Source organism: Lithobates pipiens, unplaced genomic scaffold, assembly GCF_037356315.1.
Source record: "Lithobates pipiens isolate NorthernLeopardFrog02 unplaced genomic scaffold, aLitPip1_a1.2 Scaffold_19, whole genome shotgun sequence".
Taxonomy (NCBI): Eukaryota; Metazoa; Chordata; class Amphibia; order Anura; family Ranidae; genus Lithobates; species Lithobates pipiens.
Genome location: NW_027507764.1, coordinates 452733999 through 452760481, shown reverse-complemented (window position 1 = coordinate 452760481; position 26483 = coordinate 452733999). Strand labels below are relative to the sequence as shown.

The 26483-nt window shown below is 44.7% G+C and overlaps 1 protein-coding gene across 1 annotated transcript in view; it reads right to left on the bottom strand.

Annotated features, from left to right (window-relative positions):
• SDCBP (syndecan binding protein) overlaps positions 1–20918 on the bottom strand; it is a 68236-nt gene extending 47318 nt beyond the window's left edge. Inside the window, exon 1 of the mRNA XM_077492742.1 lies at positions 20757–20918. The gene's annotated coding sequence lies outside the window, so the exon portion shown is untranslated. The remainder of the gene's footprint in view (positions 1–20756) is intronic.
• Positions 20919–26483: the final 5565 nt, after the last annotated feature.

Genomic DNA, 26483 nt, shown 5'->3' with positions numbered 1-26483 from the left:
TCCCAGTAGCGGGAGGGGTTATATAGGGAGTACACTTCTTGCCTTGGCCCATATAACCCACATAGTAAGTAAGTACTATGGTTCTGTGTCCCCTGATGTAAGAAAAGAAAAATCTGTTTGGTGCACAAGAGAGAAACTATCTTGTATCCCGATTAAACCAGTCTGCAAACCCATTGGTCGGACAGTAGGGAGGTCCACTGAGCTGCAAACTCCCAAAGAAGACCCGCCCCACCCGAGAGTTAGGTGGGGGCAAATCTTCATGCAGTAATATTTTTGTTCGCAGACTTGTTTGGCTTGTGAAATCAGGGACGCTTCGGTCCTTCAGCAGGTGCCTTTCTTGGACTGGGAACACTTACCTGCCGACCCGGGCAGGCGAAAAAGCCGTTTCTGAGCAGAAAAAGGAGGGACTTTGCCTACGGCGTGGCTCCTTACCCTTCCTGGGCTGTGGGAGCAATGTACTCTTCCCACCAGTAACATTTTTAATAATGTCATCCAGCGAAGCTCCAAATAGCCCCTCACCTTGGAAGGGAAAATCCACCAGTGCTTTTTTGATGCCTTGCCTTGCAGTGATAAGTGCTCCTACTAGCTTTTTCATGCGCTAACCCAGACACAGAGTCATTCTCACTGCCCGAATGGTCCTGGTCCGCATCCTCTGACACCTCAGAACAGGGGCCACCAGTCACCGCGGGGCCCGAGTCTGAATCAGAGCTCCCCCCAGAAGACCGGGGGGGGGGGGCAGGGGGAGTTTTTTGCTCTTTAGAAAAAAAAGGGCAGAGAAAATAAAAGACCCTAACAGCCAACCCCCAAAGGACCCCCGGCCAGGTACATACACCGCACCTCAAGCCCAGTCACACAGCGGCCCCAGCAGGAGGAGGGAATGAGGGATAGGGAGAAAGGAAAGGGAGGAGAGCACGAGACCCCCTAGTTGACCTCCCAGGGAATGCCCAGCTGCTCTATCCTGCTGAGGCAGGGAGAGCCGTACTTAACCCTCCTGTCAGGATTGCTGGACGCACTCCACCGCAGTCCCATCACCCGAGCAGTAGGGGGCGGCTGTTGGCCACGGCACACTGTGACAAGGGCAGCAGTAGCCCGGTCATATGTGTGCCCCAGAGCATATAGCTCACCAGCTGCCCATGGAGCAGAAGGGGCATGTAGTGGCCGACCCAGCACATAGCTAGGGGCTGCTCACGCTCGATGGCCAGGCTGGGGAGGCTACAAGGATCTATATTATCCAGCCTGTCACCCAGCCCGGCTGTCGATTGTAGAAGAAAAAAATAAATAAAAAATTCCCAGGACAAAATGATCCTTTTACACTAGGCAGCCAGGTCCTTTTACACTAGGCAGAAAAAAAAAGTGAGCTGCAGGAAGCAGGGTGAGGGGTTATAGCCAGAGGGACTGCCCCCTGGGCAGTGCTGTGCATCCTTGCCATTTTTACACATGTTACATGTTCTGCCTAGTCCTCTCCTGAGGTTGGCATGATAACCCTAAGGTCAAGAATTAAAGGAGCTGTGTCCATCAATGAACGCAAGAGAAACCTCTTGTAGCGCACCTGCCCTCCAGAGCCCCCTCTTTTACTTACCTGAGCCCAATCGTTCCTGCGGGTGAGACAAGCACATATGCTCCAGCCAGTGTCTCGGGTCCCGATTGGATAGATTGATAGCAGCGTAGCCAGGAGCACCGCTGAGGGACCCCAGAAGAGGAAGATCGGGGCCACCCTGTGCAAAACCAACTGTACAGAGGTGGCAAGTAAAACATGTTTGTTTAACCGCTTCAGCCCCGGAAGATTTTACCCCCTTCCTGACCAGAGCACTTTTTATGATTCGGCACTGCATCACTTTAACGGACAATTGCGTGGCCGTGCAACATTGCACCCAAACAAAATTGACATCTTTTTTCCCCCCCACAAAATAGAGCTCTTTTTTGTTTGTATTTCATCACCTCTGCGAATTTTTTTTTTTGCACTACAAACCAAAAAACGACAATTTTGAAAATAAATAAAAAAAGAAGTAGTATTTATTACTTTTTGCTATAATAAATATCCCCCAAAAATATATAAAAACACCCCACAACCTTTCCCCCCTTCACTTTAGGCCAATATGTATTCTGCTACATATTTTTGGTAAAAAAAATAAAAATAAATAAAAAATAAATAAACACACACACACACACGCACACACCAAACAATAAGTGTATATTGAGTGGTTTGCACAAAAGTTATAGAGTCTACAAAATAGGGGATAGTTTTATGGCATTTTTAAAATGGTAATGTCGGTGATCTGTGATTTTTTTATTTTTTTTTATAGTGACTGACATTATGCCGGACACTTGACACTATTTTGGGACCATTGTTATTTATACAGTGATCAGTGCTATAAAAGTGCACTGATTACCGTGTAAATGACACTGGCAGGGAAGGGGTTACCACTAGGAGCGATGAAGGGGTTAAGTGTGTCCTTGGGAGTGATTCTAACTGTGTGGGGGGGGGGGTGGGCTACAACTCACATGACAGCGATCACTGCTCCCGATGCAGTAGATCTCCATCATGTCACAAGGCAGAACGGGGGAAATGCCTTGTTTACATAGGCACTTCCCCATTCTGCAGCTCCGTGATGCGATCACCGGCGGACATAACGTTCGAAGAAGAGGGACCCGAGAAGAGGACTGTTCTGTGCAAATCCACTGCAACAGAGCAGGCAAGTACAACAGGTTTGTTTTGCTTTTTCAAAAAATAAAAAATAAAATAATAAAACCACACACACACCCCCCCCCCCCCCCAATCACTTTATTTAATAAAACAAACTTATAGCCACTATACACCAATATAAAACTACTTAAATCAATACTGAAACAGTAAAGCATACATTATATATACCGTATATACTCGAGTATAGGTCGATCCAAATATAAGCCGAGGCCCCTAATTTACCACAAAAAAACTGGGAAAACTTATTGACTCGTGTATAAGCCGAGGGTGAGACATGCAGCAGCTACTGTTACAGCTTAAAAGAGTGGAAAAGAGGGTCAACAATGCCCATCTGCAGCTGCATACCTCCCTGTGTCCATCCCTGTGTCCCGTCCCTCCCTGTGTCCATCGCAGCCTACCTGTGCCAATCTGCAGCCTCTGTGTGCCATGCCGCGCCTCTCCTCCTCGTCTGACAGACGGCGGCCATTCCACTGTTCAAAAGCCGCGCCTCTCTGTCTGTGATAGGCGGAACACTCAATTTCCCAGCAGTCAGTGTTCCGCCTATCACAGACATCCTCTCATCCTCGTCCGTAGTATGAGAATGAGCGGATGTCCGTGATAGGCGGAACACTGACTGCTGGGAAATTGAGTGTTCCGCCTATCACAGACAGGGAGGCGCGGCTTTTGAATAGTGGAATGGCCGCCGTCTGCCTACCTGATCTGCGTGACTCGAGTATAAGCCGAGGGGGGCACTTTCAGCCTAAAAAAAAAAGGGGCTGAAAATCTCGGCTTATACGATATATATATATTTATAGTGTATCTGAGGGTAAAGGTCCGGCCCAGTGCACTGCGTCTGCCACATACTGTTCTTTATTCTCAAATCCTCTACCTGAAAACCAAAATCCAACAGCCGTGTCATAACATTCACGGGTCTAATATAAATTGCTTGTAGGTAATGGCAGGCTTAAAAACTAATAGATATTCTATAAATATGTCTTAACCCTTGTACACACGGTCGGAGAATCCGCCGGAATGTGTCCTATCGGACCGTGTTGTCGGATAATACGACTGTGTGTGGTATGCATCGGACTGATTCCGTCGGAATATCCGTCGGACCCAATTTTCCTAACTTGTTGGAAATATTTTCCGACCAACTGGTTCGATCGGACATACTCCGATCATGTGTAGAGAATTTTGATCGGACCAAGTGCCACGCATGCTCAGATCAAATTCCTACATCAAAGCTATTGGCTACTAGTCCCATCGTAACGAAATTACGTCATCACGTTCTGAATGATCGGATTCTTCGACAACTTAGTCCGACCGTGTGTATGCAACAGTTTCGGACAAGATCCGACGGGCAAAATCCGACGGATTTGGTTGTCAAAATTTCCGACCGTGTGTACAGGGGCTTACTGTGTATGCATCGCTTACATTTCATTCCACAAAAGTACGCTCATTTAAAAAAAAAAAATAAAAAAAAAATAAACCGGTAAGTCACGAATAAGAGAGTGGATATGTCTAAAGGAGACACAAAAAAAAAATAAAACAAAAAAAAAAAAACACGCGCAAACTGAAAAAAATATTGGGTGGTCAGCTGATCTCTGGCAGATGATAGTCATATGATAGTCATATGATACTCACGTAGAGTGCAAAAATCCAACAGGTTGCATCACAGCTATTTATACAATCTGCTAAATTCCCAAGAATTTGTGGAACAGGCGACCAGATTTACCTCCACCAACAAAACTGCATGATAAAAAAAAGTGTATTTTTTTGAACATAACAAAAGGGATATGCAAAAAAAAAACACACCCTTGTATTCTGTTAAATGAGCTAGTTTATAATAATTTGAGATATTATGTGTTCATTTTTAAAAATGCATCAACCAATTTACATAGCTGTCATCTATTTTCATTATAGATTAGTTGGTCAGTCAAGATGCTGACCTGCATACAGTATGCACTAATTGTTTACATATCAGGAAATACAGTGCAGCACACATACAGCTCAGTACATACCTGAGAACTGTGAATGTGAGGAGCAATGCCTCGTGGGACATGCAGTTCTGGGCTGATCCTGCCTGTTCCTGTCTTAAACCGACCAAGTTTATCAGGGCTGCTGATCCATGATACTGTGGTTAGTTTATGTGCCTCAGTCACCCTCACTCTCATTTCTGTAGCCTGTATGTGAGAACCGGATCTCCTGCCCCTCTCCTGCCTGTATAAGGAGGGTCATATATTATCCAAATTTTCCTTTAGGGTTACCAAAACCATAATATAAAAGGTCAAACCTAAACACTTTAAATTTGTATTCAATCAGGCAGGCCCTTGCACTATAAAGTAAGGTAAATCTAAAAGGAAATAAAAAGTGTGGGAGGATGCCAGGTAAAATCTGATCATTGGAGGAGAGTAGGCAGAGTTCCCAGCATAGCTAGAGAATTGACCACAATGTGCTCTCATGCATAGTGTAGTCCATTTTTAACAGGAAAGCAGAGGGACTGGCAGGAACACCAAGCATTTCACACAAAAGGAAGCAATACAAAAGTAATAAGATACTTTTTAACCACTTCCGGACCGCCACATGACTATGCACTTTGAGGACAGACATCGTTACGGCAGCAGCTAGCTGCCATAATCCAGGTATCACCGCGTTCAGCCAGCAGTCCGCTACAAAAGCGGTCTCTGCGTTGCAAGATCACTTATCGGCGGCGTGAGAGGAGTCCCCCCCTTCCACTTACTGGAGCTGCCGGCAGCGGCGGAGGCAATTCGGTCCTCTCGGCGGCTATGCATGGAGACAAGCGAGGGGAAGTTGGCCCCCACCCGTCTCTATGACACTGGCAAGGAGGAAGTGATGTCAAAATGTCACTTCCGCCCATAGCTCTTAAAAGGAACCCCTTTTTTTTTTTTTAAATGACTTTTTTTTTTATTGGAAATATGAGATCTGGGGTCTTTTAACCCCCAGGTCACATATTTAAGAGGACCTGTCATGCCTTTTTTCTATTACAAGGGATTATTTACATTCCTTGTAGTAGGAATAAAAGTGACAATTTTTGTCAGGAGCAAAGAGGAGGGGGAGGACAGGCTGCAGTTATAATGTGTGAGAACTGATTGGAGGAAAGGCACAAGCCCCCCTCCACACAGCAGAACTGGGTTCTGAATAGACAAGTTGTGTGTTGACTGAGCTCCCTCCCCAACACAAATTTATCTCATATGTCAGGAAAGTTTCTCAGAAATGACTCATACCGAAAACAGAGGAAACAAGCACCAGAGAGAAACTACACTTAGAGCTTTGGAGAGAGACAAATACATACTACAAGTATATGTGCTTTGCTCAGATTCCATGGCTGAGGTTTACAACCACTTGCCGACCAGCCACTGTCGTTATAAGGCGGCAGGTCGGCTCTCCTGCACAAATCACTGTAGTTGTACGGCAGCTCGCAGGTACGTGTGCACACGGGTAGGGCAGACTCGATGTCCACCGGCAACCCGCCATCGCCTAGTACAGAGGCAGAATGGGGATCTGCCTTTGTAAACAAGGCTGATCCCCATTCTGACAGATCTACTGTTCAGAGTCATTTGGAAAAGTTATCTCTGTCATGACCCTGCCAGTCCACCCCCCCTACAGTTAGAACACACCCAGGGAACACAGTTAACCCCCTTCCCTGCCAGTGTCATTTTTACATTGATCAATGCTATAAAAAATGCGCTGATCAATGTAATGTCACTAGCCCCCAAAAAGTGTAATTTGGGGTCAGATTTGTCCACCGCAATATGCTGGAAAAATAAATAAAAAAAATAAAATAAAAAAACACACACACACACACACACACACACACAAACTGCAAATCGCCTGCATTACTAGTAAAAAAAAAAAAAAAAAAAAAAAAAAAAAAAAAAAGGATATAAAATCCTTCTAGGGCTGAAGTGGTTAATAAGAGCAGAGATAGTAATAAAAAACCCCAAGAGAAATTAGAATCCATCTCCACTCTGTCCAAAACATAAAAAAGGTTGTGTGTCTTTATGCCAAAATAATATGTGCACCTTAGTGCGTTTCCCCAAGAATTTAAATTTCATAAAATATATGGTGCGAAATGGCAGGTCAGCTGATGGCGGCTAAAAACCACAGTATAGAGTTTTAACTTCCTTAATTCGAAATACTGTCTCTGTTCCTGAGGTGGATATTCACTATTTGTTCTGATGACCAATATCTCAGACTGAAAGGGGAAATCCAAAATTTACCACAAAAACAGGGAGTATGGGGAAATCTCTTTAAAGTATTTCTAAAGAAATTATTTTGTTTTTAAATTTTTTTCTATAGGGTAGGGAATGTTTACAACTTTTTTTGTTATAGTAAAATAAAAAAATAAACCTTTTATGTCCTGGTCAATACATTTTCCTTCACTTTCTGACCTGTTGACAAAACAGGAAGTGAGAGGTAATCTCTCTTGAATTAGGTAAATCTCTTCCCAGTTGTCACTGAAACAAGTGTCCTGGAAGATATTTCCCTCTATCCTTGTTTTGGTGCCAGCTCAGAACTTTTGGATTTTCCACACTTTTAGTCATAGTGAAAATGGGCAGAAAGGAGAAGAGGGTGAATCTGCTCAGTGGGGGATGCAGACAGCAATACATTTGTTTTACTGACATATCAATCCTGGCTAATGCCAACGTTCAGACAGACAATCCTTCTATTGGAGTCCTATTCACTCAAAACATCCAGATCCTGAAGAAGGGTGTCATTTTTGAACCCCTAAAGCACCTTGGCTATTTTAGGTTTGAATTGTTATGAATATCAATATTAGACTCTGGACTTCTAAATTCTACTAAAATGTGGGCTCTTGTTCTGGTGGCAAGATATCATTGACTAACTGTTGTGCCTCCAGGAAGTGAAGGGAAAATTCTGCCAACTGTAAAAATAAGTTCCCCACTCTAGTCAAACAAACAAAAAAAAAAAAAAAAAGGAAGTGTTGGCTTTAGACAAGTTGAATTTACTTATAACTACACAGATATGATTATGTGAATCAAATTTTATACTGGAAACAATAAGCCAGGGTTATAACCCTCCTTTTTTATATCCACTTTAATTATAAACACAAAATCTCCCCAATAGAAACAGAGCAATAAAAACTTAGACAGGGATTCTCATCCCTCACTCACCATTCTAGCCAAAATGAGAATCACAATTTTTTCTTTGCTTAGAATAAAAAGATAATACTCAAAATCTTTCACATTATATAAAAAAAAAAAAAAAAAAAAAAAAAAAGGCTAACTTTACTGGTCAGTTTTTTTTTTTTATTATTATTTGAAAGACCACTGCACAAATACAGTATGACATAAAATATTGCAACAACCACCGTTTTATTCTCTAGGGTGTCTACTAAAAGAAATATAAATACACACACACACACACACACATTAATATATAAAATTTATATTGGCGGTTCCAAGTAATTTTCTAGCAAAAAAAAAAAAGATTTTAACAAATGTAAGAAAACGGTTTAGTGTTTAAACTTTTCTCATTTACACACAGAGTCTATTCCATTGAGGGATTGTTACAATGTTTATACTGAAGTTCAACTGATTAACCACTTGCTTACTGGGCACTTAAACACCATTCTGCCCAGACAATTTTCAGCTTTCGGTGCTCTCACAATTTGAATGACAATTACTCAGTCATGCAACACTGTACCCAAATGAATTTTGTGTCCTTTTTTTCCCCACAAATAGAGCTTTCTTTTGGTGGTATTTGATCACCTCTGGGGTTTTTATTTTTTGCGCTATAAATGAAAAAAGACCGAAAATTTTGAAAAAAAAACACATATTTCTTTGTTTCTGTGACAGAATTATGCAAATTATTAATTTTTCTTCATAAATTTTGGTCACAATTTATACTGCTACATATCTTTGGTAAAAATAACCCAAATTAGTGGATATTATTTGGTCTTTGTGAAAGTTAGAGAGTCTACAAGCTGTGGTGCGAATCGCACAAAATTGATCACATCTGATGTACTGGTGGCCTATCTCGCTTCTTGTGACCCGAACAAGTCAGGAAAGTACAAATACCCCCCAAATGACCCCTTTTTGGAAAGTAGACATTCCAAGGTATTTAGTAAGAGGCATGGTGAGCTTTTTTATGTTGTCATTTTTTTCCCACAATTTTTTGCAAAATTAAGATTTTTCTTCTTTTTTTTTTTCTCCACAAAATTGTCATTGTAATAGGTTATTTCTCTCACGTGGCATGTGTATACCACAAATGACACCCCCCAAAAAATTCTGCTACTCCTCCTGAGTATTACAATACCACATGTGTGGGACTTTTTCACAGCCTGGCCACATAGAGAGGCCCAACATGCAGGTAGCGCCATCATGTGTTCTAGGAACATAAATTACACATCTAACTTGTTGACTATTTATTACACTTTTGAAGCACCAGGACAATGACACGTGGCACTGATGACAGGTGGCACTGATGACAGATGGCACTAATACGTGGCACTGAAGACACGTGGCACCGAGACAGATGCCACTAATACATGGCACCGATGACGCGTGACACTGATGACAGATGGCACTGATAAGTGGCATTGATGACAGATGGCACTATGTGGCACTGACGACACGTGGCACTGCTGGGGGCGGATGGCACTGCTGGGGGCGGATGGCACTTGTTTTATTTTTTTACTTTTTTTTATTTTTTATTTTTTTTACTACAGGCAGAACGGCTGCCGCTGCAGCCGTTCATCTCTCCCCTCTCACACTGTCTGTGCGAGGAGGGAGAGCGGCGCTGAGAGATGATCTCATATGTTTACATATGAGATCATCTCCCATTGGACACGCCGATCACGCTGTAAACGGCCGCTGTGATTGGCCGTTTACAGCGATCTGTGTTTGCCTGTCCCCGGGGGACACGGCGAACACAGAACTTCCGCGATGCGCGCCCGCGACGGCGCGCATTGCGGAAGTAAACATCAGGACGTCCACCCGGACGAACGCGCCTGCTCTACGGCCGTCATTCGGCCATAGGGCGGGCGCTAGGTGGTTAAGAATGTTTTGATTCTTGGCAGACCGCCCAGTTTTTCTCTTCCTTTCTTTTGAAGGCTGTGGCTTCAGAAGAGCAGAGAGAATTATTTGCATAGAAAGAATTGTGAAACGCTTTAGTCAAGATTGCAATAACGATTATTGACGATTAACAATTAATTGTGCAGCAATAATAATAATAATAATAATAATATAGATTATTATCGTTTTATATTTTTATATTTTCTTCACTGGTCAGCTTGTAGCACTTCACTATCCCCTTCTTCCTCCTTTTTTCCTGCCCTGCTTTCTCCACTAATCGGCAAAAGTCATTTTTCCTCCCCCTTATTCTCACTACCCCTCAGGTATCCCTCCCTTTCCTCAGCCTCTTTTTAGCCCCTCCCCTTTTTGTATTATTAACAAAAATTGGAGACTCTATGGAACCCTGGTTTACATAGAACAGCACAACAAGCAACACCACCTATACCCCCTCACAGGGCACAGGGCCTGGACAGATAGCTCAGGTTATCTGATGGCAGAGTCATGTACACATACCTGGTGTTACTGAACAGCAGCATTGTTTGATGTTGTGCTACTGTATGTCCAGTTATGTACATAACAAAGAATTTATATTAACCACCTGCCTCTGTGTTTATGTAGGCATATCTTCACTTTTAATGAATTGTTGTGCAATACAGTAGTAATGAAAGTACCCAACAGAATGGCAAAAAGTCCTCCAATCTGTTTTATGTAAATGTAATTTTCCCTGAAACTGCAAAGCTACTAAAGGAATAACCAATTTTAAAACTAAACCCCAGCTGGAGTAGAACTATGGTCGCTGAGACAAAGCGCTGTCTGCAGAGGATGCATATTACGGCATAGGAACTGGCTGGCTTATAAAAGCCGGTCACCGGCGGCCGTGAGAGAGACTTTAGTCCCGATCACGGTGAGCTGTGGCCAGCGCATCAGTGCCCACCTGCCCCCTGCCAGTGCCACCTAAATATTGGCTAAAAGTAACACCCATTAGTGCCCTTAGTGCCACCCATCAGTGCCCACAATCTGCCTCAACAGTGCTGAACCTCATATCCGTGCCCATCAGTGTCATCTACCAGTGTCCACCAGTGCAGCCTATCAGTGTCCACCAGTGCAGCCTATCAGTGTCCACCAGTGCAGCCTATCAGTGTCCACCAGTGCAGCCTATCAGTGTCCACCAGTGCAGCCTATCAGCGCATTTCAATGAAGAGAAAAATGACCTGTTTGCAAAATTTTATAACAAACTATTAAACAGGATTTTTTATTTTGCATCTTTTTTTGTTTGTTTAGCAAAAAAATAAAACTCCCAGCTGTAATTAAATACCAACAAAAGAAAGCTCTATTTGTGGGGAAAAAAAATGATAAAAATGTAATTTGGGTGCAGTGTTGTATGACCGCGCAATTGTCATTCAAAGTGCATCAGTGATGAAAGCTGAAAACTTCTGGGCAGGAGGGGGGTTTAAGTGCCCAGTAAGCAAGTGGTTAACCACTTCCCGACCAGCGCACGACGATGTACGTCGACAGAATGGCACGGGCAGGCATATTGGCGTACAGGTACGTCCAATATTCGATGCCGCCCTGCCATCGGGAGCGCGCCCCCGGCGGCGCGCTCCCGCGCTGGTCGGGACCCCCGCGAGTCCGGTCGCGGGACCCGCGGACTCGATCGCCGCGGGCATCCCCGCGATCGTCTCACGGAGCGGCCGAATGGAGGAAATGCTGTGTAAACAATATTTTTCCATTCTGCCTAGCAACTAGTGACGCTGATCTCTGCTCCATGTGATTGGAGCAGAGATCAGTGTACACTAAATGAAAACCCAACCCCCCCACAGTTAGTAACACACCCCTAGGAACACTTAACCCCTACACTGCCACCCACTGGTTAACCCTTTCACTGCCAGTGTCATTTACACAGGAATCACTGCATTTATATAGCAGTGATTACTGTATAAATGACAATGGTCCCAAAAATGTGTCAAAAATGTCCGATGGGTCCCCCACAATGTCGCAGTCACAATAAAAAAAAAAAAAAAAAATCGCAGATCGCCGCCATTACTAGTAAAAAAAAAAATAATAAAAAATTATTATTAATAAAAATGCTATAAAACTATCCCTATTTTGTAAACGCTATAACTTTTGCGCAAACCAATCAATAATCGCTTATTGCGATTTTTTTTACCAAAAATATGTAGAAGAATACGTATCGGCCTAAACTGAGGGAAAAAAGTACCAGTTACTTACCGGTAACTGTCTTTCTGGGAAATCTTCCAGGACGGCAGGCCTGAGAGATGAGAGGCTCCTCCCTACAGGAAACACAATCAATCGACAGCTGTTTTAAGTCCCCACCCTTCCCCTTGATCCTCAGTTTGTAGAGAAGTAACTCCTGAACCAGGTTCACAAGGGAAATCATTCCTCATAGGTACTCACCTTCTAGTGTTCTAGAATTTTCCCTCCTCCAACGGGCGGGAAGTAGGCCTGCCGTCCTGGAAGATTTCCCAGAAAGACAGTTACCGGTAAGTAACTGGTACTTTTCTCAAGTCATCTTCCAGGACGGCACACCTGAGAGGATAAACAAGTACCTCAGGCCTACCTTAGGGTGGGGCCACTGCAAAACCCTCTTGGCGAACCTTGGCTCTGCAGTGAGCTTTACCTCCATTCCATACGCTCATATGCTTGATGAAGGCATCTTAGCTGGATCATGCGGCTGATCTGCAGGTCTGCTCCACAGATGTTCCTGCCTTTTCCGCTTCAGATGCAGTATCTAGGTGAAATGGGCTCTTAAAAATGGAATCAGAAAACATGTTAAACTTGTAGGTTAGCAATGTTGCCTATCTCACACATCTAACAACCATGGCCTATTATGCCTGTAGGTGCTACTTAGAACCACTAAAAAGATAAATAAGAGACCTGTGTAAGACAAGGACACTACATTAATCAATAAGAGGGCCTGTCTTAACACTATCCTGTTGAGGGAAATAAAACTGCTTCCTTTTTATCTTTATGTCAGCAAAAGACTAAAGGGAAGCCTACTTAAGGGAAATAGATTAACAGAAGCTTGAACCCTGGGTTTAAGGCACGCCCAATCTATGTCCTTACTTACGCCTGAGAGCCTTCTTCAGGAGATTAAAGTCCCTAGCAGGAGTAGACTACCCATATTGCTATGTCTAGTTTTGCTAAAAAAGGGCAAAATGAAGGCCATGCACCGAGCCGAAACCTATTCGATCGGGTATACATCTTTATACTTCATCCTTAGGCCCTAATACTCCTCTGAATAGAACTCTCCAAGTTCTTACTAAACAGGGCGAATCATTATCCCCTTCCTCCAGTGTCCCATAACCCTACAGGGCTTCAACCCTAGGAAATGGTTCTGGCATCCCTGAATGCAAGTGGTCAAGGTTTTCTGACATGTGGCAGCTGCAGCCCGAACTCCTGGCCCCTCCATGGAAAAGAAGGCTGAAATACAAAAAGGTGATACATGCATTATTAATATCACAAATAAAATGATCATAGATTGTGGGCACGGCACAATAGATTTAGACAGAAAGGACACAAGCATAGACAACAATGTTGTGTGCCTGAGTGTGACTAGCTAAACCAATATATCAAATATGGGAAGAGACCCAAATCTGAACCTCAACGTAGACAAACAGTCCTCATAGTCTGGTTTTCTGATGTGCTGCCAAGACGTAAAAACATTAAGACTCAAGCAAACCCTAAATGCTGCGTATTTCTTTAGTGCAGCTAGCTAGGTCATAACTGATATATAAATACGGAAAGGACAGGAACCCCCTTTACTGTTGTGCTTTACCTATGTACAGCAAAACAAGGCTATAAAGACAGAAAGACCCAAACTTCTATGTTGTGTATTTCTGACAAACCACCACAGTTATAAGATTAATATGAACACCAACTCCCGTGTTGTGCATTTCTGCTATGCCACAGGGAAAAATATGGAACACAAGACAATCCTTTCTGTCATGCACTTCTGTAGTGTAGTTCAGATAGAACCAACACTGAGAAAGGACACAAGCAACCTGCAGCATTGTGTTTTTCTGAAACAGAAAGCACCAACAAGCTTCAATCTTGAGTATTTCTGCTGTGCAACAACATAAAAGCAGACACTGAGGAAAAAGACAGACAGCCTTTACAGCTGCAATCTTTCTGGTCTGCTGCAAAATAAAACAATAACGTCATGATGAGTATTCCTGCTGTGTAGCAAAACCTCAATCAGAAGGGACAGATAAGTTTAGGGTTCCCACACCCGTGCGACCCAACCTGCGACTTGGGACTGCAAGACGCATGAGAAGTCATATACTATGGCTTCCAATGGGTACCATTTGTGTCTGTGCGACACCAGCAGTCCCTGATTCCTGGATCCACAGACCTCAAGATTACACAGGTCGCAGGGAAAAAAAAAACAAATAGCAATTTTCAGGTCGAACAAGTAAGGGGTCCCCAATGCTGTGACTCCCTGGAGGATTGCAGCCAACAAACCCCTGCTGTGTATCCCTAAGATGCAGAAAGGTAGATCCATGAGAAACACTGCTCACTGCTGTGCCTGATATACAAACGATAAGGCAGTAAATATAGGACATACAGGACACAAACATTCAATCTTTGTGTATGTCTGATGTGTAGTAATATACCAATACTGAGCAGAGAGGCCACCATCCTCAATGTGTCTCTCAGCTGAGCAGCAAAAACAAAATCAGAAAAAGACAAGCAACCTTCACTGCTGTGTCCTTTCTGATATGCAGCCAATAAGGCAGTATATGCAAGACATAAAAGGACAGACAACCTTCAATCTTGTATATGTCTGATGTGCAACAATATAACAATTCTGAATAGAGATCGCACATCCATATTGAAGCGATTTGGCCTTGCGACTCAACATGTCAAATCGCATGGCTAAAATCAGCACAACACCACTTTGTGGTGCTACATGGATTACCAAAGGCAGTATATGTACTACACCTGGCAGGGGTTCAATTTGTATTTCTACTATGTAGCCCAACAAATTCGAACCATCAATTTTCACTGCTGCCTTTCTGATAAGGCAGTAATACAGGACACAAAACCTCACAGACCTTAATGCTGTATAAATCTGATGTGCAACAATAAAACACTATGAATAGAGATAGCACATCCATATTGAAATGATTTGTCATGCGACTCAACATGTCAAATCGCATGTTTAAACTCGGCAGCCATTGCTGTTAATAGCACTGTCTGAATCAGCACAGCGCCACGCAAATCAGGACCATCAGACTTCACTGCTGCCTTTCTGATAAGTAACCAACAAGGCAGTAAAACAGGACACAAAGCCCCACAGACAGACCTCAATCTTGTGTATGTCTGATGTGCAGAAATATAACCATTATGAGCAGAGATGTCACCAGACACAATGATGTGCATTTCTGCTGTGCAACACAAAACCAGAAAGTACAGACCACCTTCACTGTTGTATTCTTCTGATCTGTAGCCAAACAAAGCAGTACCTTTAGTATATAAAGGACAGAAAACAAGCTTCAGTGCAGTGCATTTCTGATGTACAGCAATATAGTCCTTATTAAGCAGAGATGTCACAAATCTCAATGTGTATTTCTGCTGTGCGACAAAAACATCCCAGCAAGCACAAACCTTCACTACTGAGGTCTACTGGTGTGCAGCCAATGAGGAGTCATGGTCTATCCCTTTATGAAATAACCAACAGGCAATTTATTTCATAGGCATAGCCTGGGCTGTAGATACTAAACCTTCACCACCAGAGAAGGAACAGATCCTAAAATGGTTGGACACCCTACTATTAGTAGTAGTTGTTGTCCTACCTTACCTCCATAGACTGAGCAAACGCTAGCCAGCACATATCCAGGTGGTGCTGATTAGCAACTAAAGTCTCAATGAGCCCAGCCCTAGAGACCAATTTAAGACCTCTCTAGAAGAGGTGGTTACCAGTTTAGCCTGGGAGGTAAATAGCTATTTGCAGGCTTCAAGCAATCAATTATGTAGCTCTTGCATAGGTTTGCACAGAAAATCCTCAATTAAAAGGATGTAGGGAGCGATCTATGGTGAATCGCCTTTAGATCTGCCACTGAGTGGATTGTAGCCCAAACCAATAAAAAAAGTTTCTTCTTACCTCCTACACTATAATATAAACACAGTGTAAAGGTGGAGTGGGAGGTTGGAGCTTATGAAAGTTAACTATAGCAGGCAACCCCCAAAAGGAGGATCTGTGACAAGGGAACCCCTACTGTGCCACACAGTAGCTTGGTCTCTGCCCATCCTTGAATGTTAGGTCAGCTTTTAAACATTGTGAAGCAACTTCAGATTCCTAGCAGCTGGGCTAATAGGGCCGGTAACCTAGTGCACCTGCTGACCAGGGGAGCTTCTGAATCCACCAACCACTGCCCAATTAATAACCTGTTCAGTGGTATACCTGGCCTGTAAGTAACTTTGTATCTACCAGGTCCCCTCTGTACGCTATATTCATCCCTACTAAATGTACCACAACTGGGCATGTAGGGAGAGGCTGGCAACCTACTGCTGCGATAACCACAGTGTCTCTGCTGTAAGAGGGAGCTGTGGCTGGTGGTTTTAGCAGTGGCGTCTGCGCTATTTGTATCCCGACCCCAAGTTCTGCACTGCACCAGTCAGTATATACACGGGGAAGGGGGAGCAATGGCCTACCTACCTCTTTCTCATCTGAGGTGGTTTAGGCACACTCGTTCCTCTGCACCACCTGTCCACCATACAGCTTCTCTGATGTAAGAGGGGCTGCAGCTGGTGTTTTTAGCAGAAGCTTAAGGGCTATTTGAATCCAGACCCCAGGTGAGATCTCAAATGCCCAGAAACCCTCTGGCTGGAATTGGGGATTTTGCAGCTAATTTCCCACGGCAAAAGGAAAGTAAAGTACTCACCGTTGTCGTCTTCCTCTTTTTGCCACAGCCAGCGGGCTTGCTTTTCCATCCTTATGGTCCACACGCAAGGAGGATAGCCGCCAAAGTGCTCCCCCCCCCAACTGCTGTCCCCATAGGGAGGTGCTAGGTTACCAGTCAGTCAGTCTATATACACATGGGGGGGGGGGCAATGCCTTCCATTCCTCATTCCCATCTTCATATCTGAGGTGGTTAAGTCAGACATACACCGTAGTAAACTGGTGCCTCCTCGCTCTAGAGAAAGGAGGATGTGGGCGCCTGCTCCTACTGACTCACAGCCTTCCCTCCTGGGTAAGAACGCCGCTGCCATTTTCCCGAAGTGTGAAAATGACGCGGGTGCTTGTTGCCACGCCCTCTCCGGCAGCCCACGCGAGCTACCGGGGACCCAGGAGTCGGGGACAAGATCCCCCTGGAAAGAACCGATGGCCAGCACCCCCGTCTGAACAGCCACCTGTACAGGTAAGGAGGGGGAGACAGGATAATGGCCCCTGAAGTTCTGGGTACACCACTGTACCCAGGGTCCTTCAGCTCTCAGGGGGGCTCTTCCAATTTCTGCTGCCCGCCCTGAGGAAAAGATAGGGGAACCCCCCAGGAAGGACAAGAATATCCTACCAGACCCAGAGGCTTCCCAGGCTTGTGGTCCGGCTCCCAGGGGGAGACCACCAGCCCCAGGCTTCGGGTCATTTGGAAAAAAACAAACAGTTTCGCTGTGTAGGGAGAAACACAATCAAAAACTGAGGATCAAGGGGAAGGGTGGGGACTTAAAACAGCTGTCGATTGATTGTGTTTCCTGTAGGGAGGAGCCTCTCATCTCTCAGGCCTGCCGTCCTGGAAGATGACTTGAGAAAAATGTTTTTTTTATATATTTTTGGGGGATATTACAAAAAGTAAAAAAGAATGCGTTTTTTTCAAAATTGTCGCTCTATTTTTGTTTATAGCGCAAAAAATAAAAACCGCAGGGGTGATCAAATACCACCAAAAGAAAGCTCTATTTGTGGGAAAAAAAGGACGTTAATTTTGTTTGGGAGCCACGTCGCACGACCGCGCAATTGTCAGTTAAAGCGACGCAGTGCCGAATCGCAAAAAGTGGTCTGGTCTTTGACCAGCAAATTGGTCCGGTCTGAAAGTGGTTAAACCACATCCTTTAGGTTGAAGTGGTGATATTTAGATGATGAATGCAGCTACAGGCATCATCCAGACATCTTTGTTTTCAGCCACCGATTTCCTCTAATGTAAAAGCCATCCTAGCAGCTGAATTGCCTTTACAGGCAGCGGGGACGTCCAGGGCTTCTCTGGGCTCCCCAATGCGATTGGGAAGCCAGAGACTGGGTCAAGCGGTGCTGCTGGATTACCATAGAGTTGGCCACCTCTATGACCCTGGGAGGCTGGAAGTGATGTCATGACGTCATGATGTAAACACTGCCAGTTTTTTTTCCCTGGAAAGCAGAGATCAATTTATTTATTTTTTGACCTCATGCTTGTCAGGTTAGAGTAGATATCTGGGGTCTTATTGAAGAACCCGTCATGCCTTATTCTTATTACAAGGGATGTTTACATTTCTTGTAATAGAAATAAAATAAATAATAAAAACAAAAAAGGTAAAGTGCCCCTGTCCCCTCGTGTTCACACGCAGAAGAAAATGTATATGTAGGTCATGCCTGCATATGCAAGTGGCATTCAAACCACAAGTGAGGTACCGCTGCAAATGTTAGAGCGAGAGCAATAATTCTAGCACTAGACTTCCTCTAACTCTGAACTGGTAACCTGTTAAAAATGTTTAATCAGCTGGTGGATTCAGACTGTCGGGATGACACAGTGCTGGACTGATTCCTGTGGCGTCAGCAGAGAGCAGACTTCAGACCGCTTTCTCCTGATAACGGGTCACAGAAGTGCAAAACAAATTGCACTCCTGTGACCCATAGGAGAAGCCCAGCCAAATGAGCTCAGGCTGGACTTCTCCTTTAACCACTTCCCTACCCACCCATAGTCATGACGCCCGCAGATGGGATCTCCCATCTTGGGTGGGCGTCATAAGACGTCCTCCCATTCCCGGCCACCTAGGGGGCGCTCGGAACCCGGTACAAGTGCCTGCGATGTCCGCCGGGCACCCGCGATTGCCTGGGAACACACAGGTCCACGGTCCTGCTGTATGTAAACACACAGATTCACGTCCTGTCAGAGGAGAGGAGACCAATGGTGTGTTCTCAGTACAGAGGAACACGGATCGTTCTCCTCCCCTTATGAGTCCCCCTCCCCCCACAGTTAGAATCACTCCCATAGGGAACATAACCCCTGCAGCGCCCCCTGGTGTTAACCCCTTCCCGTCACATTTACACAGTAATCAGTGCAATTTTATAGCACACTGTGTAAATGTGAATGGTCCCAAAAATATATCAAAAGTGTCCGATATATCAGTCACGAAAAAAAAAAAAAAATGCCATAAATATATCCCCGATTTTGTAGACGCTATAACTTTTGCGCAAACCAATCAATATACGCTTATTGCGATTTTTTTTTACCAAAAATATGTAGAAGAATACATATCAGCCTAAACTGAGGGAAAATTTTCTTTTTTTTTTGTTTTTTTTAATGGGATATTATAGCAAAAAATAGTGTTTTTTTTCAAAATTGTCGCTCTTCTTTTGTTAATAGCGCAAAAAAAATAAAAACAGCAGAGGTGATCAAATACCACCAAACGAAAGCTCTATTTGTGTGAAAAAAATTACGTAAATTTTGTTTGGGTGTAACGTCACACGACCACGCAATTGTCAGTTAAAGTGACGCAGTGCCGTATCGTAAAAAGTGCTCTAGTAAGGAAGGGGGTAAAATCGTCCGGGGCTGAAGTGGTTAAGGATGCAGCCTCCTAACAGCCTAAGATACTGCAGTGGGTGGAGCATGATGGCAAAATGGAGTCTCCCATCAGGTCCACTCATCTTGTGATTGACAGCAAGCAGATGTGGGCAGATTCTTTAGCCATATTGGCTATGGATCCACCCACTGCCTGCTGTCAATCACAAGGGGAGTGGACCTGTAGTCCCTCCACTAGATATAACACTCCCTGCTGCCGTGATGTCTGTGTGACATCTTCAGCAGAGAGGGAGTCCCACTACACTCTGTGCATGCAACAAAATCTACAACCATTCCACAAATCTGTCACCTGCACCAACATTTGTCATGTGGAGACACATTGATTATCACAGACACTCCTGATCATTACAGGCTCTGTGTGTGTGTCCGTCCATCAGTCACGTGACCACAAATCTCGATCCCCTTTTTCGGATATCACTGTGGCCAGTGGGCCGGAATTCAGGACACCAGACTGTGACGTCGCTGTGGCCAGTGGGCCGGAATGCAGGACACCAGACTGTGACGTCGCAGTGGCCAGTGGGCCGGAATGCAGGACACCAGACTGTGACGTCGCTGTGGCCATTGAGCCGGAATTCAGGACACCAGACTGTGACGTCGCTGTGGCCAGTGGGCCGGAATTCAGGACACCAGACTGTGACGTCGCAGTGGCCAGTGGGCCGGAATGCAGGACACCAGACTGTGACGTCGCTGTGGCCAGTGGGCCGGAATGCAGGACACCAGACTGTGACGTCGCAGTGGCCAGTGGGCCGGAATGCAGGACACCAGACTGTGACGTCGCTGTGGCCATTGAGCCGGAATTCAGGACACCAGACTGTGACGTCGCTGTGGCCAGTGGGCCGGAATTCAGGAAACCAGACTGTGACGTCACTGCGTTGTCAGCACACAACGCCCAGCTCATGTGACCACATAGAAAGCCATAGAGGCCATGTATTCAGTAGACAATGTCTATGGGGGTATGAGGGGACACATAAGACGTAGTGCGAGTTCTCCTTCCACTGGAAGTTGAATTTCTATAGAATTCAGTTACAATGCAGCTCTCCCTGTATGATTTGGGTGGTAGAAGAAAGAAAACAAAGCCCCACCTGAACACAAGGGAGTCTGCGCACTACACAGGCCGCCAGAACCTCTCTACTGCCTGACAAGAAAAGTCTGACGGGATCCGACCCCATTCCCTGCCCTGACCGGTCACCGCGCCTAGGAGAGTGGAAGCGACGAGAGACTTACCTCACTCACACACCGGAGACAGTTATTCTCAGCTGGAATGGACGCACGACGCCTTCCAGGGAAAATTAATGACGTCAGAAGGTTGCGGTGCCAGTAAAGACAAAGCGAGAACCGGGGGAGGGGCCAGGGAAGAGACGTCACCCAAGGAAACGAAACTCGTGACCGCCTCGGGGAGTGTGTCAGTAGGAAGAGGGGAGGCATGGGCGGGGATTACTGATAGAGCACGCCCCTCTCCTTCTAAGACTTTCACTTCGTCAATGTAACGTAGGCAGTCAGGAAGCAGCTGCTGTGGGGTTTGTGCTTCCAGAGTCCCGTCAGATTAGGCGACCCGTCAGATTTTGCAACGGAAGTGACGCTCCGTCATAGCCATTTTGGTACACCCGCACTTGGCCACACTAAGGCTACAGTCTGAAGTCGCCAAGCGGACGTCCTTGCATGGCACACTTATTTCTACCACTAAACTCAGTTTATATGGTGCAATAGAGAATTTAGAATTCCGTGACACTGTTTTGATGTTGAGATTAGTTTGCTGATCTGACAGAAGATCGCTGCTTTTAAAACAAACATCAAAACAGTGTCATGGATTTCTAACCACTTAAAGTGGTGCTGCCACCAAAAAATAAAAAATTCTTTAAAATTCTTAAAAAAAAATAAAAAAAATTTGTACTCACCTCTAAATTCCTGTTGCTAGGGGGTCCCTCGTAGTCTGCCTTCTTCCTTGCCCAGGCTGGTGACATTACTTCCCATCGCACAGTCATCTGGGATCTGTCATGTGTCCCAGGTGACTGTGCGGCGTATCATGGCGCCCTGCGCAGCTTGCGCATGCGCAGTGGGTGCCCGGCTGTGGCCCACAGTACGAATGATGGCACCGCAAGCGGAGCGGGGAACGAAGGGGGAATTCGTTCCCCCTCATTGCTGGACCCTGGGACAGGTAAGTGTCTGATTATTAAAAGTCAGCAGCTGCAGTATTTGTAGTTGCTGACTTAAATTTTTTTTTTTTTTTTTTTTTTTAGGGGCACCCCACTTTAAGGACCAGCCTCGTTTTGATGTTTACATGTTTAAAACAGTTTTTTTTTTTTGCTAGAAAATTACTTACACAACCCCCAACCATTATATAATTATATATTGTTTTTTTTCTAACACCCTAGAGAATAAAATGGCGGACATTGTAATACTTTTTTTCACACCGTATTTGCGCAGCGGTCTTACAAGCGCACTTTTTTTGAAAAAATTAACTTTTTTGAATAAAAAAATGAGACAACAGTAATTTTTTTTTATATTGCGAAAGATAATGTTACGGCGAGTAAACTGATACATGTCACGCTTCAAAATTGCGCCCGCTCGTGGAATGGCGACAAACTTTTACCCTTAAAAATCTCCATAGGCGACCTTTAAATAATTCTACAGGTTGCATGTTTTAAGTTACAGAGGAGGGCTAGGGCTGGAATTATTGCTCTCGCTCTACCGATCACCGCGATACTTCAGAGGTGTGGTTTGAACACCAGTTTCATCTGCAGGCGCTACTCACGTATGCGCTCACTTCCGCGCAGGAGCTCGGCTTATTATTAATTTACTTTACCTTTTATTTTGTATTTTTACACTGTTTAAAAAAAAATGTCACTTTTATTCCTATTACAAGGAATGTAAACATCCCTTGTACTAGAAAAAAGCATGACAGGTCCTCTTAAATATGAGATCTGGGGTCAAAAATTCCTCAGATCGCATATTTAGACTAAAATGCAATAAAAAATCTAAATAAAATTTTTTATTTATAATTTTTTTTTTAAAATAAATTGGACTTTAAGAGCTGTGGGCAGAAGTGACGTTTTGGTGTCGCTTCTGCCCAGTAATTGTACGTAATTGAGATGGGTGGGGGCCATCTTCCCCTCACTCCCCTCACTCCCCTCACTCGTCTTCATACCTGACAGGAGACACAACTGTGGTGGGCGGTCCGTAAGTGGCTAAATACGGTATTTCACTATATAAGCTCAGTTTAGTGGTAAAAATAAGCAGGTATCCCACCTTTTCTTCAAGTCAAACCCGAACACTTTTGCGGTACACAGCAATATTTTTTTATGGTATAAACTATACATATATTTTGCAATTAAATAACATTTCTAATCATATGAAGTTAATCACAAGAGTCCCCCTTTTACATCTGAACCTGCAGAGTTCCCTTATGCCACGTACACACGATCGGACTATCCGGCAGACTTAGTATGGTGGACTTAGTCCGGCAGACAACCCGCCGGACTTTGCAGCGGAGGTCCGCCGGACTTTTCCGAGCGGACCTGCACACACACGACCGGACTTTTCCGGCAGACAACCCGCTGGACTATGGCGGGAGTCCGCTGGACTTTTGAAATGAACAGACTTGCCCACACACAGAGAAAAGTTCGTTAATTTTGAACGCGGCTCCAGGTAGACGGGACTAGCGAAGGAAGTCAATGTTGCCGCCTCCGTCGGCAAGATTGACACGTCACTGGCCCCGTCACCTGGTATGGACTTAAAGGGGAAGTCCTACTCCGAAAAAACGGGATAGGGGTCCCCCCAAAGTCCATATCAGACCCTTAGCACGCAGCCTGGCCGGTCAAGAAAGGGGGTGGGGATGAGCGAGCGCCCCCCCCCCCCCCCTCCTGAGCTGTACCAGGCCTTGTGCCCTCAACATGGGGGGATGCTTTGCCCTGCGGCCCCCCCACCCCAAAGCACCTTGTCCCCATGTCGATGAGGACAAGGGCCTCTTCCCGACAACCCTGGCCGTTGGTTGTCAGGGTCTGCGGGCGGGGGGCTTATTGGAATCCGGGAGCCCCTTTAATAAGGGGGCCCCCCAGATACCGGCCCCCCACCCTATGTGAATGAGTATGGGGTACGATGTACCCCTACCCATTCACCTGGTGAAAAAAGTGTAAATAAAAAAACAAAAGTTTTTAAAATAATTTATTAAACAGCTCCGGTGGTCTTCTTCCGTCTTGGGGGGTCTTCTCACCGGACTCCTCCACTATCTTCTGCTCTTTTGCTAGCTCTTTTACTAGCAGAGGAGCCCGGCTTTCTTCTTCGTCACCGCCGTCCGGGGGTCTTTTTCCGAATTCGGGGTCTTGTCCCGCTCTTTGGGGGTCTTGTCGCCCTCTTCAGTTCTTCTGCCGGGTCTCCGTTATCTTCTTATAGCTCTTTTACTAGCGTTGGTCTGGTCTTCTGTCGCCTTCTTCTCTTCTTCCCTTCTTCTCTTCTTCTTTTTTTCTCCACTTCTTCCTTTCTTCTCTTCTTCTTCTTCCTTGCGATGTTGACACGATGCTCTCTCTGTCCGCAATGGCAGTGACGAGTTGTGCAGCGACTTATATAGGGACAAGGGGCGGGGTCACCAGGCGATGTCACATGGTGACCCCGCCCTGTATGATGTCACAGTCCCAGCATCCTCCGGGACTGTGACATCATAAGGCCAGAGAGAGAGTCGTGTCAACATCGCAAGGAAAGAGAAGAAGAGAAGAAGGCGGCAGTGACAGAAGACCGGGCCAACACTAGTAAAAGAGCTTTAAGAAGATAGCGGAGGCCCGAAGAGGGAGACAGGACCTCCAAAGAGCGGGACAAGACCCCGAAGTCAGAAGAAGACTCCCGGATGGTGGCGGTGACGAAGAAGAAAGCCAGGCTCATCCGCTAGTAAAAGAGCTAGCAAAAGAGCAGAAGATAGCGGAGGAGTCTGGCGAGAAGACCCCCCAAGACAGAAGAAGCTGTCTAATAAATTATTTTAAAAACTTGTGTTGTGTTTTTTTATTTACACTTTTTTCACCAGGTGAATGGGTAGGGGTAGCACCCTCCCCCATGTTGAGGGCATGCGGCCTGGTACGGCTCAGAAGGGTGGGGGAGCGCTCGCTCGTCCCCACCCCCTTTCCTGACCGGCCAGGCTACATGCTCGGATAAGGGTCTGATATGGACTTGGGGGGGACCCCCAAGCCTTTTTTTCAGCGTAGGGCATCCCCTTTAAGTCCATACCAGGTGACAGGGCCAGCGACGTGTCAATCTTGCGTACAGATGTGGCGACATTGAATTCCTTCGCTAGTCCTGTCTACCTGGAGCCGCATTCAAAATGAACTGACTTTTCTCCGTGTGTGGGCAAGTCCGTTCATTTCAAAAGTCCAGCAGACTAGCACACAGACGGGCGAATTGTCCGCCAGACTGCCGAGTCTGGCGGACAATTTGGAGTCAAAACTCCTTTCTACATGGGCGGATTGTCCGGCGGACTCTGGTTCGCCGGACCAAGTCCGCCGGATAGTCCGATCGTGTGTACGCGGCATTACACACACCTCCCAACATTTTGAGATGGGAATGAGTGACCCCTTACTAGCAAATGTATGTAGGCATAGAACATGCCCACTGCCACGCCCCTTAAAGGAGAATTAACCCCAAAAAAAAGGTTAATTAACCACTTGACCACTGGGCACTTAAACACCCTTAATAACCAGACCAATTTTCAGCTTTCGGTGCTCTCACATTTTGAATGACAATTACTCAGTCATGCAACACTGGACCTATATGAAATTTTTGTCCTTTTTTTTCACACAAATTGAGCTTTCTTTTGGTGGTATTTAATCACCGCTGGGTTTTTTATTTTTTGTGCTATAAAAGAAAAAATACAGAAAATTCTGTAAAAAAATGAATTTTTCTTCGTTTCTGTTATAAAATTTAGCAGATTAGTAATTTTTTCTTCATAAATTTTGGCCAAAATTTATACTACTACATATCTTTGGTAAAAATAAGTACAAATTGGTGGATATTATTTGGTCTTTGTGAAAGTTATAGAGTCCACAAGCTATTGTGCCAATATCTGAAAATTGATCATACCTGAAGTACTGATGGCCTATTTCAATTCTTGAGACCCTAACATGCCAGAAAAGTACAAATACCCCCCAAATGACCCCTTTTTGGAAAGAAGACATTCCAAGGTATTTAGTAAGAGGCATGATGAGTTTTTTGAAGTTGTCATTTTTTCCCACAATTCTTTGCAAATCAAGATTTTTTTTACTTTTTTTTTCACAAAATTGTCATATTATCAGTTTATTTCTCATACAGCATATGTATACCACAAATTACACCCCAAAACACATTCTGCTATTACTCCCGAGTACGGTCATACCACATGTGTGAGATTTTTACACAGTGTGGCCACATACAGAGGCCCAACATGCATGGAGCGCCATCAGGCGTTCTGGAGCACCCAGGACAATTCTGACATTTCTCTCCTACATGTAAAAATCATCATTTGCTAGAAAATTACATCGAATCCCAAAACATTATATATGTTTTTTTAGCAAACACCCTGGAGAATACAATGGTGGTCGTTGCAACTTTTTATCTCGCACGGTATTTGCACAGCAATTTTTCGAATGCTTTTTTTTGGAAAAAAAACTGTTTTGTGCTTAAAAAAAAAAAAAAACACAGTAAAGTTAGCCCAATTTTTGCATAATATGAAAGATGAAGTTACACCGAGTAAATCAATACACAACATGTCACTCTTCAAAATTGCACAGGCTCGTGGAATGGCGCCAAACGTCGCTACTTAAAAATCTCCATAGGCGACGATTTAATTTTTTTTTTTTACTGGTTATATGTTTTGAGTTACAGAGGAGGTCTAGGGCTAGAATTATTGCTCTCGCTCTAACGTTCGCAGCGATACCTCACATGTGCGGTTTGAACACCGTTTTCATATGTGGGCATGACTTACGTATGCGTTCG